This window comes from Canis lupus, chromosome 21 (genome assembly GCF_003254725.2).
Source record: "Canis lupus dingo isolate Sandy chromosome 21, ASM325472v2, whole genome shotgun sequence".
Taxonomy (NCBI): domain Eukaryota; kingdom Metazoa; phylum Chordata; class Mammalia; order Carnivora; family Canidae; genus Canis; species Canis lupus.
Window position 1 is genome coordinate 47,546,035 of NC_064263.1, and position 16,523 is coordinate 47,562,557.

At 35.5% G+C, this 16,523-nt stretch overlaps 1 long non-coding RNA gene across 4 annotated transcripts; it reads right to left on the bottom strand.

The window, feature by feature from the left end:
• Positions 1-4,373: 4,373 nt before the first annotated feature.
• Positions 4,374-14,550, bottom strand: LOC112667978 (uncharacterized). Of its 4 annotated transcripts, none has more exons than XR_007404684.1 (3): positions 14,463-14,550; positions 14,228-14,336; positions 4,374-4,525 (listed from the first exon to the last, which is right to left on the bottom strand). It is a non-coding gene; the product is annotated as an uncharacterized LOC112667978 (long non-coding RNA). The 4 variants fall into 4 exon arrangements; XR_003141361.3 differs by having other exon boundaries at positions 14,429-14,544; XR_007404683.1 differs by lacking the exon at positions 4,374-4,525 and adding an exon at positions 13,414-14,006.
• Positions 14,551-16,523: the final 1,973 nt, after the last annotated feature.

Genomic DNA, 16,523 nt, shown 5'->3' on the forward strand with positions numbered 1-16,523 from the left:
CCAATGGTGCACTAGTCTAAGGAACTACCTCCAGCCTATAACGTTGCAAACGTTTCTTGAAACGACATTTTCAAGTTCCACCCTGAGCCCTCTAACATTCAGTTTCCCAAAAGCAGCATGGGCAAGGTTTTTAAAGTGTAAACCCAAATCATGCTGTATCCTGCTCCGGATCCTCCAAAATTGTTCTGCCAAACTTTGTTTTGACTCCTAGCTCCCTCCCTGGCCTTATTCCTTACCCCTCTTTCTATCCTCTATTATGTGACAGCTATACTGGCTCTGCTGAAACTCAAATCAAGCAATTTTCTTGCCTCACTCCCTGTTCTTTCCCCTCTGGAATGCTTTCTCCTTGATTTGCATTTCTTTTTCATGTAGGTCTCTGCAGAAAGCCTGTCCCTGATTATTCCATGAAAAAACAAACAAACAAACAAACAAACAAACAAACAAAAATACCCGAGTCTGTCTCTATCTCTTGTCTTCAGTTGATTTATCTTTACAGCTCTTGTTACTATTTGAAATTGCATTATATACCTATTTAACGACTGCCCCTCCAGCAGGATGTGAGCTCTATAAACATATGTGGGGCTTTTTAGTTCTGTTTTTACTGCTATATCCTCAGTGTCTATAACAGTGTCGGGCACATAACAAGCTCTTAATAAATATTTCTTGTATAAATGAATGAGCGGATGAATGAAAGAACAAAAGAATCCCATCACCACTTGCCGCATTTGATTTCACAAGCATTCTGAACAATGCGGAGAGTATTGTAGGGATCATTTTATCCATTTGCTGTTAGGTTACAGCCATGTGCTTTAACTTGAGAGACCTTGGCAAATGCAGGACTTCAATGTATGTATTTATTTTGATGGTTAAATCCACCCTCTTGTGGTCCATGAGAAAACCATGAGAGGCTGGGAGGCTGCTGGCAGTGACAGGAGGGAGGGCAGCTGAAGAGAACCACAGAGAAACAGAGCAAAAACCTGATGATGCTGGACCCTACTACAACTAGTGAATCTACCCACCTCTGCATTTTAGTTGCATTTATGGCCTTTGAGTACTAAAGCCGTTGGGGTTATTACTACTTGAAATCAAGAACAGCTTAGCTACAGTAGGTTCACATCATATGGCTGGTTATTTAGCAAATACAACTCTTCTTCACACCTCTCTTTACTAGTGTACGTATTAGGTTTTTAAGAAAAGGAATAAACAATGATGAACCTGTATTTTCATCAAAGTTATACTTTTTTAAACCATTTGGGACTCATTTAGAGACTAGAATCATTAGCTAGATTTTTACTTAGATTGTTTTTACACTTTTGTTTTTTTCTGTTTGTTGCATATATTTTCAGTTTGTTTCAAGGAATTCCAGTTCTAAGAGATTTTGCTATCTTTGAAGTGTGATTGTCATCACATACTAGCTTGATCTCTTGGTTTTGTGAGAAATAAGATTGGTATTTCCAAAATCAACATAAATCCATCTGACTTAAAAAAAAAATAAACAGCATAAGCTACAATAGCTAGCAAAATTTAGATGCTGTATAAAAATAAGAAAAAGTAAAACCAATGCATAAAAAGGTATTATGACTTTCTTTTCTCTTAAGGGACTATTTGCAAAATAGCCATGTATATGTCAAGAGATAGTCATGTGACGTTAATGTCAAATCAGCTTCCTTATTGGCTTGAATTATTTCTGAAATTCAAACAAATATTGTATCATTTTTAGGGAAAAATAGGATAGGAAGATTTATTCTCATGGAAAAATAACGTAAGTGAAAGCAACATGAAACAAAATAGTAAGGGAAATAATATGTGTGGGGAGAGAAAAATTAAAATTCATATTAGAATATGTAGTGCAAGAATTGGTGATAAGCATTATATTTGTACTCATATACTTGAAAAGTGCATGGTTAAAGTGCAGACTGTCATCTTATTGACTTTTTCCATAGCAAAGGTCATGGACTGGCCCAGGGAATGATTACATTTTGATCCTAGAATCTCCCTTTCAAGAAAGCTAGATGCTATTTTGATAATTTATATTAATATTAACCAGTCAGAACTTTAGAAAACAATTATAATGAAATGACATTTTGTTTTATGATATCCTCATACCAGTTGTTGTGATATTGGTGACAATCTTGTTAAATGAATTTAGTTTTTCTTGTGTTGTATTCTATGTTATACTAAGTTTCCCAAAATACTAGTAACTGCAAAACAACAATAACAGAAGAGTGAAATTTTTAAAATACATATATTAGAGAAATCCTAAGTTAGTATAAATCCACTTCTTTCCTGAAGAATATAACAGAGGTTTTAACATTCTAACTGCTGAGGCACCCAGGTGTCGATGTTTTAACATACTAATGTGCATTTTATATATCCTTGAGGTGATTATTTTCCAATTTATGGGAACACTTCTAACATCTGAAGAAATTAGTATCTTAAGGAACACAATGGGGAGTTTTTTAATTTAAGTATTTTAAAATAATACGTAATAGATGAACCATTCTAGGGTATTTTCATCATTTTTTTTAAACCAGTTCATCCTATGAACTTGAGGACACTACTCTCTCTCCCCCACTTCCTTTCTCCCCGTCCTACCAGTAACATTTGAAATCCAGTTTCATACCAGCATCTGTGATTGAATGTTAATACATTTATGGCAAGTGAGGAAGTCCCATTTGCCCCTATAAATATGTGAGGCCTTCTTATAAAAGATCTTTAAATTCTCTTTTATTGAACCTTTCAGCCTACAGTTCAAAGTATCACCAGTCAGTATTTTTTGAATACCCTGAAGGTTCAAGGAGAAACAAAAATTTATGAGACAGAACATAAACTGTAGTTTTCTTGGACACAAGGATGACTCTCAGAGCTGGTCTTAGATCTGATATACCCAACCATAGCTAACATCTTTATTTCTTAATTGACCAACACCTGAGATGATTTTATTCTTCCTAGACCTTTGATCATATTGAGAAAACTCCCTAGCATGCATCACTGTGGTTTTAAGGTAATTTAGAAAATGAAGGCATGCTGGTCAGGACCAGTAAAAAATAAAGACTTGAAATAGAAACAACAACAACAAAAAGACATCAACCGGAATTGTACACTAACAAATTCTGTATTGTTTTGCTCATCCAAAGGGCTGAGACAGGTAGTTCTGAAGGGCTCTTAACCAAATATTTGAAAGAAAAGTGGTATTTACATGTGTCATGCTGAAAAACATTAAGACAAAGTGGTAATTATTTGAAAAAAAATGGAAATAATAAATGTGATTGCCAAAACTTGTGAATTGTTTGAATCCTTTTCAAGTGAATGAAGCAACTGATTCCTCTTGTACTGCTGGGTTGTCGGCAAATTTCACTCAACAAGACCACTAGCCATTCATTGATCCTTTTATTTATTTGCAAGTCTGGGATTACCAGGTAATAGCTGAGGAGGTGCTCAAGCTCAGTGTGCAATAGAGGGATTTGGTCTCACAGCATCTTGAAGAAGAGAAAAGTTGTATTTTTCCATCTGCCTAATCTTGCTGGTTCCCTGGTGTTTGCTAACCCTTCCTAATGACCCCCAACCCCTTCCCATCCTTCTTCATTTTCTCTCCTCCATTTATGTTTTCACTCACTTCACACCAGGATATTTTGCATTATCTCATAATCTCATACTTTATTGCTAGCATTGCCAAAAATAGAGCATCTCCAAGGAAAACATAAATCTCTCTTCCTATTATTGCTTGCCTCTCCCTGCATGGCATAATTCTGATATGTGCAGATGCTAAAAGACCTCTTTCCCATGAGGGAAGACAAAGTGAGGAGAAGAAACAAAGATCCCCATTTGGGTGAAGAGCTTTCTAATATACACTTTTACTATCTTCCTTAATAACTGAACTCAACTAAATGATCAATCTGTCTTAGTCATGTCTTTTCAGCTATTGTGGCTGGCCGTGCAACTAAGTTTTGTTGAATGAAATGAGAATTAAATTGCTAAAAGGGTCTAGGGTTCATTTTTTGGAGGAAGGGGGATAATCACGTTAGTCTTAATGTTAAGTGTGATGCTGATGTTAAGATGCTATGGCTGGAGTGGTCATGTTGAATACGTGGGGAAGCTTGAGCATGAAACAACCAGCAGTTGTACAGAAACACAAACGTGATTGAGGTTCTTCATGAAGCATTAGATAAAACCAGGGGTTCCTGCCTTTTGACTTGTTTTATGCAAGAAAAAACTCTTGACTAGAAGCCAAGTACAATACTTATCTGTTGCAAATATTCTACTGCGTGTTTACTTAGCATTCACTCTGCCCTCAGAACGGCACTAAATTATGTTTTTCAGATATTTTGATGGTAACTCACAGTAAGAATTTGATTTACATAATAAACCAGTATTCACATATCCATTTATTCTTCTACGTAATGGAAAAATGTTTTAAAAATAATATTTTATTGTTATGTCCCATATATGTTCACCATGTCCAATATATCCATTTAATACATGTGCTAGTTGAAGAGAGAGTTGGATTAGTCATGCCAAGAAGAACCTAAAGGGAATACAGAGGAGAAAAATGTTAATGCTGGTTTCAGCAAAGAAATGTATGCTGCACATAAGAATAATGGTAAAGAAACAAACAATAGAATAATTACTATATGTCTGGTAGGATGTTAGGTGATTTGCATAGATTGAGCTCATTTGATTTTTGTAAAAATGCTGTGAATTAGTTATATAAATTTTATTTAGTGGACAATTATAATTATTTGAAGCAAAAGAACTTTCCTTACATTAAACAGTTAATGGTTGCTAGAGCCAGAATTCATAATCACGTTTGTCTACCAACTATGTTACTTTAACTATTAAATTCTTCTAGAATAAAATATGGGAGTTTTCTTACTCTGATTTTTTTAACTGTAGCAGTATTTATTAGCTTATTTCATTTTCACTTAAATGATACCTTTTTTGGGGGGGGTCAAGAAAAAAGAATAACATTAAGAAAAAGAAGTATTTTATTCACTTCTGCTCAAATATACTTCCCAAATAAGGTCACTCATGGGCTAATTCAACAACAATCCTTGTTTAGTAGATTTACTTGATGTCTTAGAATCATGTTCTCTTTTGCATGCTCCTGAGCATTACTGTGGGATTTCATTGATCAGAACTTCATTTGATTTTTATCCCTCATTCTTCACATGATTCTTCTGGAAGTTGTGAGTCTTTTTTTTAAAAAAAATGAAATCCAATTAATTAACATATAGTGTATTTCAGAAGTAGAGACCAGTCATGCATCAGGCTTATATAACACCCTGTGGGCATTACATCACATGTCCTCTTTATTGGCTATTACCCAGTGGTCCCATCTCCCTCCTTGATTTCATCTTGTTTTATTTCTCCCTCCCTTCCCTTATGATCCTCTTTTTGTTTCTTATGAGTGAGACCATATAATAATTGTCTTTCTCTAATTGACTTACTTCATTTAGCATGATACCTTCTAGTTCTATCCATGTCATTGCAAATGGCAAAAGTTTTCTTTTTTAAGAGTAATATTCCAGTATGTGTGTGTGTGTGTGTGTGTGTGTGTGTGTGTGTGTTCATACCACATCTTCTTTCTCCATTCATCTGTCAGTGGACATCTGGGCTCTCTCCACAGTTTGGCCATTGTGGACACTGCTGCTATTAACATTGGGGTTAATTTTTTTTAACTTCAGGTCACTACATTTTTATTTTTGGGGTAAATCCCTAGTAGTGCAAATGCTGGGTCATAAGGTAGCTCTATTTTCAACTTTTTGAGGAATCTCCATACTTTTTTTCCAGAATGGCTTCACCAGCTAGCATTCCCACCATGAAAGTTTTGAGTCTTTTTCTGTTGTTGTTGTTGTTGTTGTTTGAGAGAGAGAGAGGCAGAGACACAGGCAGAGGGAGAAGCAGGCTCCATGCAGGGAGCCTGATGTGGGACTCGATCCCGGGACCCCGAGATCATGCCCTGACCCAAAGGCAGAGGCTCAACCGCTGAGCCACCCGGGTCTCCCAAAAGTTGTGAGTCTTAAGTGCAAAGTCAAACTGTTGTCGAATTGGGCACTGGAGTTGCAAAGACATTAACATAAATCCTGGTTCTGCATAAGGATGTTACCTGATGCACATTATTTAACTTCACTTTACTTGTCTATAACATTGTGATACACACACACACACACAGACACACACACACCCTGCACAGTAGTGGTTTTAGGATCATATATGTAAAGCAGCAAACATAGAATGATCACTAATGGTATGAAGTATGCAAGCCCCAAGTCACACAGGCCTAGTTTCATATCCTGGCTCCTTCATTACTATCTGAGTAAACTGGTGATTTTACTTAACTTCTTTGATCCTTTCATTTCTCTCTGTAAACATTAAAATACTTTTTGTTATAACTGTGAAATTATTTTTAAAAATTCATTTGAAACGCTTATCATAAGACATATTACACTGAAGCGCTCAAATGTTAGCACTTGTCATCATTCCTCAATGGATTAATAATGAGTTTATACATGAAATAGATCTTGCACATTTTTGCAGACAGGTTTTTAGAACCTTTCTAGGAAAACTTATCTAATTACTACGGCGAATGTCCCATTTTGAGGAATTACCAAACTCTACCTAACAATATAAATATCCACATATATAATCCTCTAACGCTAGTTCTGGGGAACTTGACTGACTTCAAAGAAAAAAAAAAGTGAACTAAAAATGATGAAAGATTAAAGCATGTACAAACTTTTGAAGTATATTTCCTGTTGATTCTTGAATAATTATAAAATGGATTCAATATAAAACTGAAAACAGAAATTTCCCACCATTTGATTTAATGTGATTTAGGTCATAAAGCGATTCTTTATTAAATTGGAAGCAAAGTTGAAAAACACCATCTGGAACATAAAGCATTCTTTATTTGGAGATTCCTTTTTTGGAGGCATTTAATGTATTTTAAGTTACTTTAATGAAATCTTTATGAGGATGAGATGATGTTTTTCAAGCTGCCTCTACTTGAAAAGAATACAGTTGATGTTCAAGATGAATCATTATTTCTGGGGATCCCTGGGTGGCTCAGTGGTCTAGCGCCTGCCTTTGGCCCAGGGCGTGATCCTGGAGACCCGGGATCGAGTCCCACATCAGGCTCCCTGCATGGAGCCTGCCTGTGTCTCTGCCTCTCTCTCTCTCTCTCTCTCTCTCTCTCTTTCTGTGTCTCTCATGAATAAATAAATAAAATATTTTTAAAAATCCATATTTCTGTAGGACACACAAAGACATGTGAGAAATAAGTAAACATTAGGATTTTGAAGTTGTTTGAAACAGCAAACATAGTTAATATAGTCTACTGCTCACCCAATTTAACAGATATCCTATCTGATTAATGCTCTTACCTAAAAGCCACCGAATAATTCTGGTTTTGAGGCACATTTTAGCTACATTTTCCATCTGCATTAGTCCTTTGTACTGGTTCCTTACACTCACTCTATAACCCTTGGTGTTACAGTTGATAAGATTGAAACTCATTGTGAGATGAGAAAAACTTCAAAAAGGGCTCATAAGGCTTATTTAGAAAAAGTTCTTTTCCTATTTTATTTGCTGTAGGCCTAGGAAGTGAGACAGTTTCAGCAACTTTACGAAGCAACTTCTGGCTTGACTGAGATTTAAGACACAGATGACTGATCAATGTACACAGAGCAAATTGACTGTTTCTGAGGTAGACTCCATAAATCCAGAAGGAATCAGCATTTCCACATAGGTATGTGTTTATATTCTAAATCAGATTTCCTGCTATAATTGGTTGGTGGAAATCTACTCTTCTCTTTCTTTCATCATTTGATCTAATTGATCTAAAAGCATCAGCTAATTAATGGCTCAGAGCTTTCATTTTGAAATAATGAATAACACTATAATTTGGGATACGTTAGTAATATATTTATGCAACTAGATTTTATACAATATTGGAAATAATTACTAATAACCGCCAAATTACCTTGCTGTTTCCGATTTAAACCAATACCCAAAATATCATTACTTTGAAACTACTAGATTAAACAATAAATATAAATTAATCATCAATAAGTTTTCTAGCGATGTATTTTATTTTGGAGTCCAGAAATTGAGAGATCAACTGGAGTTACATGACACTCAAAGCAAGCAAAAAATACTCTGCATTAATGCATCTAGATTTTAAGGCTTCATTTCAGAGGTATTAATTATAAAACAATTCGTTATAAGACTTAGCTTACTAATTTTTTTCTCATTTTTAGAGCAAATTTAAATTTTAAGAGTTGTGCGGGCATCTTCATTCGATATTTTTGTATTCTAATATTTTCTCTAAGAACAATTGTCATTCACTCAAGCAGACCATTTTTCTAGTACAAAAGACTTAATTTTTTTAAACAAGTGTTGTATCCCAGGAAAGCTACTGAATTCTTTAAATAGTTGCCATCTATGAATATATTCTGACCTTTTCAATCCACACTGTATATCTTATTTCTACTATTTCATCTGAAACATTTGATTAAATTTGAGTAAATTAATACTAAGTTCGAGTTTCTGTCTTGCTCCCATCTTTTCATACCCATTATCACTATTTCCTCTACTTTTATCTAAAACAGAGATTTATTTGGTCCCAGGCTAGGGAGTAGTAACATGTCTGATTCAGAAACTACAAACATGAAGATGAAATAGACTCTGCTCTCAAGCCCTTCAGAGACCAGCAACAAAGATTATACAAACATTAGTAGCACCAGAGAGGTGTGGTAGGTTCTGTGATGGAGGTATCATCAAAGGTGAGTATGACACAAAGATAATCATCTCTGCTTGATGAATAGAGGAAGGCATCTCAGACGCTGTGATATTTTTTAAAGAGTCTTAAATTGAGCCAGATTTTTATGAGCAAAAAAGATAGGTAGAACTGCTCAGATCTATGTGTACTCTGGAATGGAAAAATGCAACAAGTTTTTAGACCTGATGTAGGATTCAGGGATATGGTTTCATAGTACACCACTGTATAAAACTACAGGTCCTGAGTCAGTATGAGAACTTTATTCTGGTTAAGGGATTTGAATAACTTCCTCTTCTTACTTTTTCTGAGAAAATGCTTGGGTGAAGGAATGACAAAGGGCCTGTAAATATCAAAGAAGAGATTTAAATTGACCTGTAATGTTCTTTGATTTCCAATGGGAATTATTTACTACTCTAATAACTAATAACTATTACTATGATTTTTTTTTCAAAATCACACATCTAAAAAATTCTCTGAAGACAGTAGTGTCAAAATAGTAAAGGCAGTTGATTCTGGAAGATAAGAATATGAACTTTTAACGTTTTTCCTCCTTGAACTATTTTTTTAATATTTAAAAAATCATCCAAAATAAAAGAAAATTGCTTACTTGAAAGAGAAAGTATATACTTAGAAATTTGAATGACAGGAACACCTGGGTGGCTCAGCGGTTGAGCACCTGCCTTTGGCCCAGGGTGTGATCCTGGAGCCCTAGGATCGAGTCCCACATCGGGCTCCCTGCGTGGAGCCTGCTTCTCTCTCTGCCTCACTTTCTCTCTGTGTCTCTCATGAATAAATAAATAAATAAAATCTTAAAAAAAAAAAAAAGAAATTTGAGTGACAGATTGATGGGATTAAGAAAAAAAGGGCAGCAATATGAAGTAGGAGATGAAAGCAGTAATCCTAGTAAGAGCCCAGGTGCTTCTGTTGAAAGCAGTGACAGGACAAGGAGACTGAGTTTACAAACTCAGTGTTGTGTTACACAAGAGGAGCAACCTGTGCGATGCAGTCTTCTCCAGCACAGTGTCTGGAAGGTGTTTCTTCATGTAACTTGAGATATTTTTTGTATTAAGATATGTAATTAAATTTGTTATAATGTTTAAGTGAAATCAGTGGTATAAAATAATCATCTGTAATATATGACAGTTTTCAGTTAATTCCTGGATTTTCGTAAGAGCCTGTTGAAGGCTTTCTCTGAACTCTCTCTGTCTAAAGACAGATTCTCCAAAAGACATTCGGTTGTCTTAACTCCCTCCTGGGAGTTTCAGCAACTAGGGAAGATTGATCCTTATTACAGGAGAAGAGACTAGAAGTTGATGACCCCACACCCAGACAAACTTCCTACACCCGTAAGAGGCCTGCTCCTTCCTCCACTTTCCCTGTTACAATGGCATTTAGGCCTGAATTCGAAACCACTTGGAGGAATCATTTTTCTCTGCATATCTCCTGTGTATACATGAAGTGGACATGATAATAAACTTCTTTTTGTTTTTCTGTTGTTCATCTGTTTATTACTACAGGGGTCTCAGTTAAGAACTCAGAAGGAGAGAGGGAAAATTACTTTTGCTCCCCTACACATTCAGTCCATATAATGAGCGTGAAAGAAAGAGATTATTAACCTCCTTAAATTGATGAAGATAATAAAAGCTCAGTACCATTCCCCAAGATCTAGATGTAAGAAATGTCAAACAGCAGATTTTAATCTAAATATGTGTGGCTCTAAATCCTATAATCTTTCCAAGTGCAGATATTGTTAATTTGTTTATCTGAGATTTTTCAAGCAATTTCTATATGTCCAGACCCATTTTATAAACCATATATTTTTTTCAAATTTTGTTATCAAGGAGTTTATACTCATATTGGAAGAGATAATCACTATTATAGTTATAAAATAGAAACCCAATTGTGTATTATATGTTATGTAAATACAATAAATACTATGAGCTGAAGCCATTAGTTTGGGCCCTGTGGTAGGTTGGGTGCATGCAAAACTAAGAAAGTTTGGACAACCCGGGTGGCTCAGCGGTTTAGCGCTGCCTTCAGCCCAGGGTGTGATCCTGGAGACCCAGGATCGAGTCCCACATCAGGCTCCCTGCATGGAGCCTGCTTCTCCCTTTGCCTGTGTCTCTGCCTCTCTCTCTGTCTCTCCGTCTCTCTGTGTCTCTCATGAATAAACAAATAAAATCTTAAAACAAAACAAAACAAACAAAAAAACTAATTAAGTTTATGTTTTTGGTGGTTATCTTAGTCCATTCAGGCTGCTATAACATAATACCAGGGACCAAGTAGCTTATAAATATAAAAAGGTTATTTCTCATAGTTCTGGAGGCTAGATGTCCAAGATCAGGGCACCTACATAGTCAGGTGCAAGTCCTCTTTTCCATCCCATGCTTCTTGTATTCTCACATAGTGAAAGGGACTGGGGACTTCTCAGGAGCCACTTCAATAAGGTACTAAATCATTCATGAGGGCTCCACCTTCAGGACTTAGTACTTCCCAAATGCCCCACCTTCTAATACCATCCCTTTTGGGAGCTAGGATTTCAACATATGAATTTCCAGAGGACACAAATACGCATACTATAGCAATAAGGAATATATGTTGGACTTATGATGCCAAAGATTGAACTCTATTCAACATTTAACCTCTTAATTATATTTTAAATTACTCTTTATAAACCTTAGTTTCTACATCTTCAATATAGAGGAAATAAAACCCACATCTCTGTGTTGTTGACCCACTTGCATAGGAAAATGCATGGGAAATCAAGAAGCAAATGCATAGTCTAAATACAAAAAAAACACTATTAAAGGCAGTGAAATCTGCATTTTATTTGAATGCCAAATTCCAGGCATGTTCAAATAGATAAAATCTTTAACCCAACTGTCAAAAATTTTCAAAAAGAAAACATCAAAACTATTTTTTTCTTGAATTTTAAAATTCTTCTTTGAATTTTATGACTCATCAATCTTGAAAATGTTTGTTTGTATAGTTCACTGATGTTCAAGAGATAGCAAAGCTCTTAAGTAAGATTCCTAAAGTTTGGAAGGAAACAAAATCCTAACTCTATCCAAAAGGAACCTAAAAATAAAACTAGAGAACAGCAAAGGCATATTTCCGGAATAGAAAACATCTATAAGATTGACACAAATGTTAAAAACAATAATAATGATTCTTGGAACCTGGAGGTTGAGGAACAAGAGACTCCACTCCATGTTTCTCAGTAACTTAAAAATAAGAGTTCTTTGATGATTACTGTATGCTAGCACTTTAATATTTATTAACACATTTAGTTCCCCTAACAACTCTAGAGGATAATTACTCCCTTGCTAGAGAGGAAACCTAAAGCCAGAAGGTTAAATGACTTGCCAAAGGTAGACACACAACATAGACACAGACACTCTGATCCCAGTGACCTTGTTCTTAGCTATGGAGTTCACTAGATACTAATTGTGATATTATTGCCTAGGTTACATCCTAGGGTCATAGTAGAACCTCTCGAACCTGCTGTCCTCAAACAAACAAACATACACCCCATTCATGGGCTTTTTCTCCTCGCCTGGAAGCTTCTGGCTCCAGACATCCACAAAGCACATTCTCAGTTTCTATTTTCCACACATAACGACACCTTCCCAGGGAATTTCCTTGACCACCTTTTGTGTTCCATCTTTCCCCCTAGCATGTTGGGTTATTAAAAAATAACGCTTGCTGTTCTTCATTTCACATTCTAGATTTGTCAGCTTTCTTCTGTCTTCCCCACTATTTTGATAAACAATGCTTAAAGCAATGACTGGCATATTGCAGACACTTAAACATGTGTTGAATGAATACGTAGTTATGAGCCAGACCTTATGCTAGCAGCTTTGAATGTATTGTCTCATTTACTTTTAAAATAATCCTCCTAGGCATGGGTATCATTATTCGACTTTTCACACATGGAGAAACAGATTCAAATATGTCGAATAAATTTAACAGATGCACATAAGTACCAAATATTTGAGATAGGAGTAATCCAGGTCTATATAATTTTAGAGTTCTAATTTTTTTCCATTACTCCTCTGCCTTTCTGATTGTTTTGGATGAAAAGTCAGGAAAATGATTTTATCTCTGCTGCAAACCATTATTTTAGAGAATGATAACATGTTTTAGTATAAGATATCTATTAAACTAAGTCTCGTTATATGAGGATATTTCTTTCGACCATTACAATTAAAACTCTGATTGTTTTTCTGATATTACTTTCATCTGTCTTAGTAATTCTACTGAGAGTTTAAGGTCTTCATTAAAAAATAATGTGCAATTTCTTGAATCTAACGACTTTTGGAGCTACATTTATCCTTAACGCTATGAGCCCCAGGGCCAAGTCAGAATTGTAAGGCTTTTTATGAGACAGAATTCATAGTCTACTCCACAAGTAGATTAAGGTTATCTTTGCCCAATTTCAAGAGAAATTAATTGTTACCTTTTCCTTTTGTTTTTGTAAATTTATTTTATGAAACTTTTATATTCTTGAGAAATATATGATGATATTATCCTGGGATTCCTTTTATCCTGCTTGGATCTAAATACATCTTTTCTTTTTTAAGGAATACCCATCTAGTCTTCTTTCCTGCATTAGAATGCCCCAGAATACCAAGTTGGTTTAAGCTAATAGTCACATAATATGATAAGTGCAGAGGTGGTTTGACAAAAAGGATTTTTGTGGCTATAGTTTGTAGGGGATGGAATGTGCAGCTAATGCATTCAGATAACTTTTCCATTATTTGTAATAAAACTTGTGCTAAATTGAATATTTCTAACTCTAAGTAGAGTTTTTAAACATATATTGGTATGTGAGATTGATTCCCATAAGTTAACCTTGAGCAGCTCTTCTGAGAAAGTTAGGAAGCAAACACCTGGGGCTTTTGAAATATGCATTATCTATGTGAATAGTAAATGTAATGAGATTAGGACAGTTTTCCCTCTATCAGTAGTTGTTGGTATTGGACGTAAATATATTTAGATGAGTAATCAATTTGACTGATTGAAAGATTTTGAGCTACTTTAATACAATATGTGAACCAGTTAATATGTAAGGCATTTTATAAAATGATAGATTAGCCTGGCTAAAATAATCAATCAATAGATTCAGTGGCTCAGGTCCTGATCTCGGAGTCCTGGGGTCGAATCCCGAATCAGGCTCCCCACAGGGAGCCTGCTTCTCCCTCTGCCTGTGTCTCTGCCTCTCTTTCTGTATGAATAAATAAACAAATAACCTTACAAAAATAAATAAAATAAATTTAAAAAATACATCTGTAAAATAATGTCATGTTTCTTTTGAAACATTTGTTTTCCTTTTTCTTTTGAGGGGGTATGTTCCTTTTCCAAAATTGAGTGAGACATATAGGCCCACTGTAAGACTGGAATTTAATCATAGGCTTATAGAATGCTCCCTCCCCTGCCATATCTTACCATCCCCACCACAGGGCTCTAGTCACATAACACACGAAGGATTATAACTGAAAGAGCTGCAGTATGTGGACTCTACTTAATCCGGAGTTCTTCGGAAATCCAAAGACAACTGGGGAGATAAAAAACAAGACAACAGAATAAATCGAATCTTCTGGCATCAACAAGTACAGCAAACATTAAATACAGATCAACTTCCACTACCGATTTTGCCCAGATTTCAACAAAAAAGGCATACTAAAAGTTAAGAGCAAAGTAGTACTATGAAGAAACAAAGTGAATATCAGAAGCAGACTCAGATACACTATTGGAGTGGGAGGTTTTAGGTAAGCAAGTGAAGGGGACTAGAATGATATTGTGTCATAATGGGTTAGAGCTGGGAAGCATCAGTATGAACTCGGGCTTAGCTTAGTATATATTGATATAGTTACATAAAAATATTTATGAATATTTGTATATACAGCAGTTATTATCAACACACATATTTCTCTCCCTTGTCAGCTGAGATGCCCTAAAGGAAATGACACTGAAGTAGCAGTAATATCCTGAGCGCCATACCTTGGTTTGTAATGCCATTCTCCAGCAAAGACACCCAGGTCTCCACAGAGGGACAGTTGATCTCGGAGTCGGGCAGGAAATAGATAAGATTACTCCCAAGTACCTGATAGTGTCAGAAAGTAAGTACTGAAAACACACCCACATGCATGCACTTTGATAAGGGTTTGTAAGAAGATCATAGGAGCCAACTGCAGGAGCTCCCTTTGGTCAAAGCCAGAATAATTTCAGCAATAAGAAAAAGTAGTACTGGATTATAACTCAAAGTATAAAATAAATATCCATGACCCCATATTAATGTGTATAAATTAATGAAAAATTATAAATGAGAGGGGGAAACAAGCAACTCTCTTGTGCCAAGAAATTCCAGAAAAATTATCTATATACTCTGCTCTCGAAGAGGGAAAGCATAACTCCCCACTACTTAAGCATGGGCTATATACATTGTGACTTCCTTCCAAAGAGTACGGTATTAAGAGAGGAAAAAAATTAGTAACTTTACAGTAAATAAACCTAATGAATATGACCCCAGCTAGGTGATCAAGGTCAATAGCAACAGTGACAAATTACAAAGGTGCTATCTACCTTTTGTCTGATGCGATGGAATTGTTACAGGCTCTTGTCTCGTGGTGTCAAAGAATGAATCTCACAGACACAAAGGGGGAAGTGATAATTCATTGAAGGTGAGAACAGAAAAAGAAAAGAAGAGAGAAAAAGAAAAGAAAGAAAAGAAAAAAAGAAAAGAGAAAAGAAGAAAAGAAAAAAGAAAAGAAAAGAAGAGAAAGAAAAGAAAAGAAAAAGAAAAGAGAAAGGAAAAGAAAAAAGAAAAGAAAAGAAAGAAAAGAAAAGAAAGAAAAAAGAAAAAAGAAAAGAAAAGAAAAGAAAAAAGAAAGAAAAGAAAAGAAAAGAAAGAAAGGAAAGGAAAGGAAAGGAAAGAAAAGAAAAGAAAAGAAAGAAAAGAAAAGAAAAGAAAAGAAAAGAAAAGAAAAGAAAAGAAAAGAAAAAAAGAAAAGCCTCTCTAGAGTGAGAGGGGTCCTGAATGAGTTGCCAATGAGGGGTTTTATTTAGAACTGACCAGGAAACTGTGACCCTACAATCCCACAACGTCTTTTGTTAAGTAAGGATGTATGATAACTTAAGTTTAATGGTTGATTTCTTTTTTGAGGCCTGGTTATTTTTGTGGTTATTTTTTATTTTCTGTGGTCACAGTGCAATTATCAGAAAAACATCTTAGCCCTAGCACCTGGGACAAAGTGGTTTGGTCTTTCTTCCTTACCTTTGTTTTCATTCTCAGTGTCTGCATACCTGAAATACCCTCAGAGCCTAGTTGGGGCCCCATTCCTTCCCTACCTAAAGTCCCATGCTTTTCCTATTCAGAATCACTTTACCTCTGTAATTTTGCTCCCCCAAAACCCATAACCCCAGTCTAATTATGAGAAGAACATCAGGAGGAGAGGAGCAAGATGGCGGAAGAGTAGGGTCTCCAAATCACCTGTCTCCACCAAACTACCTAGAAAACCTTCAAATTATCCTGAAAATCTATGAATTCGGCCTGAGATTTAAAGAGAGACCAGCTGGAATGCAACAGTGAGAAGAGTTCGCGCTTCTATCAAGAGTTACAAAATCTGGATTACAATTCAATGTCAGAAAGCCAGTTCAGAAGCACTATTATACAGCTACTGGTGGCTCTAGAAAAAAGTATAAAGGACTCAGGAGACTTCATGACTGCAGAATTTAGAGCTAA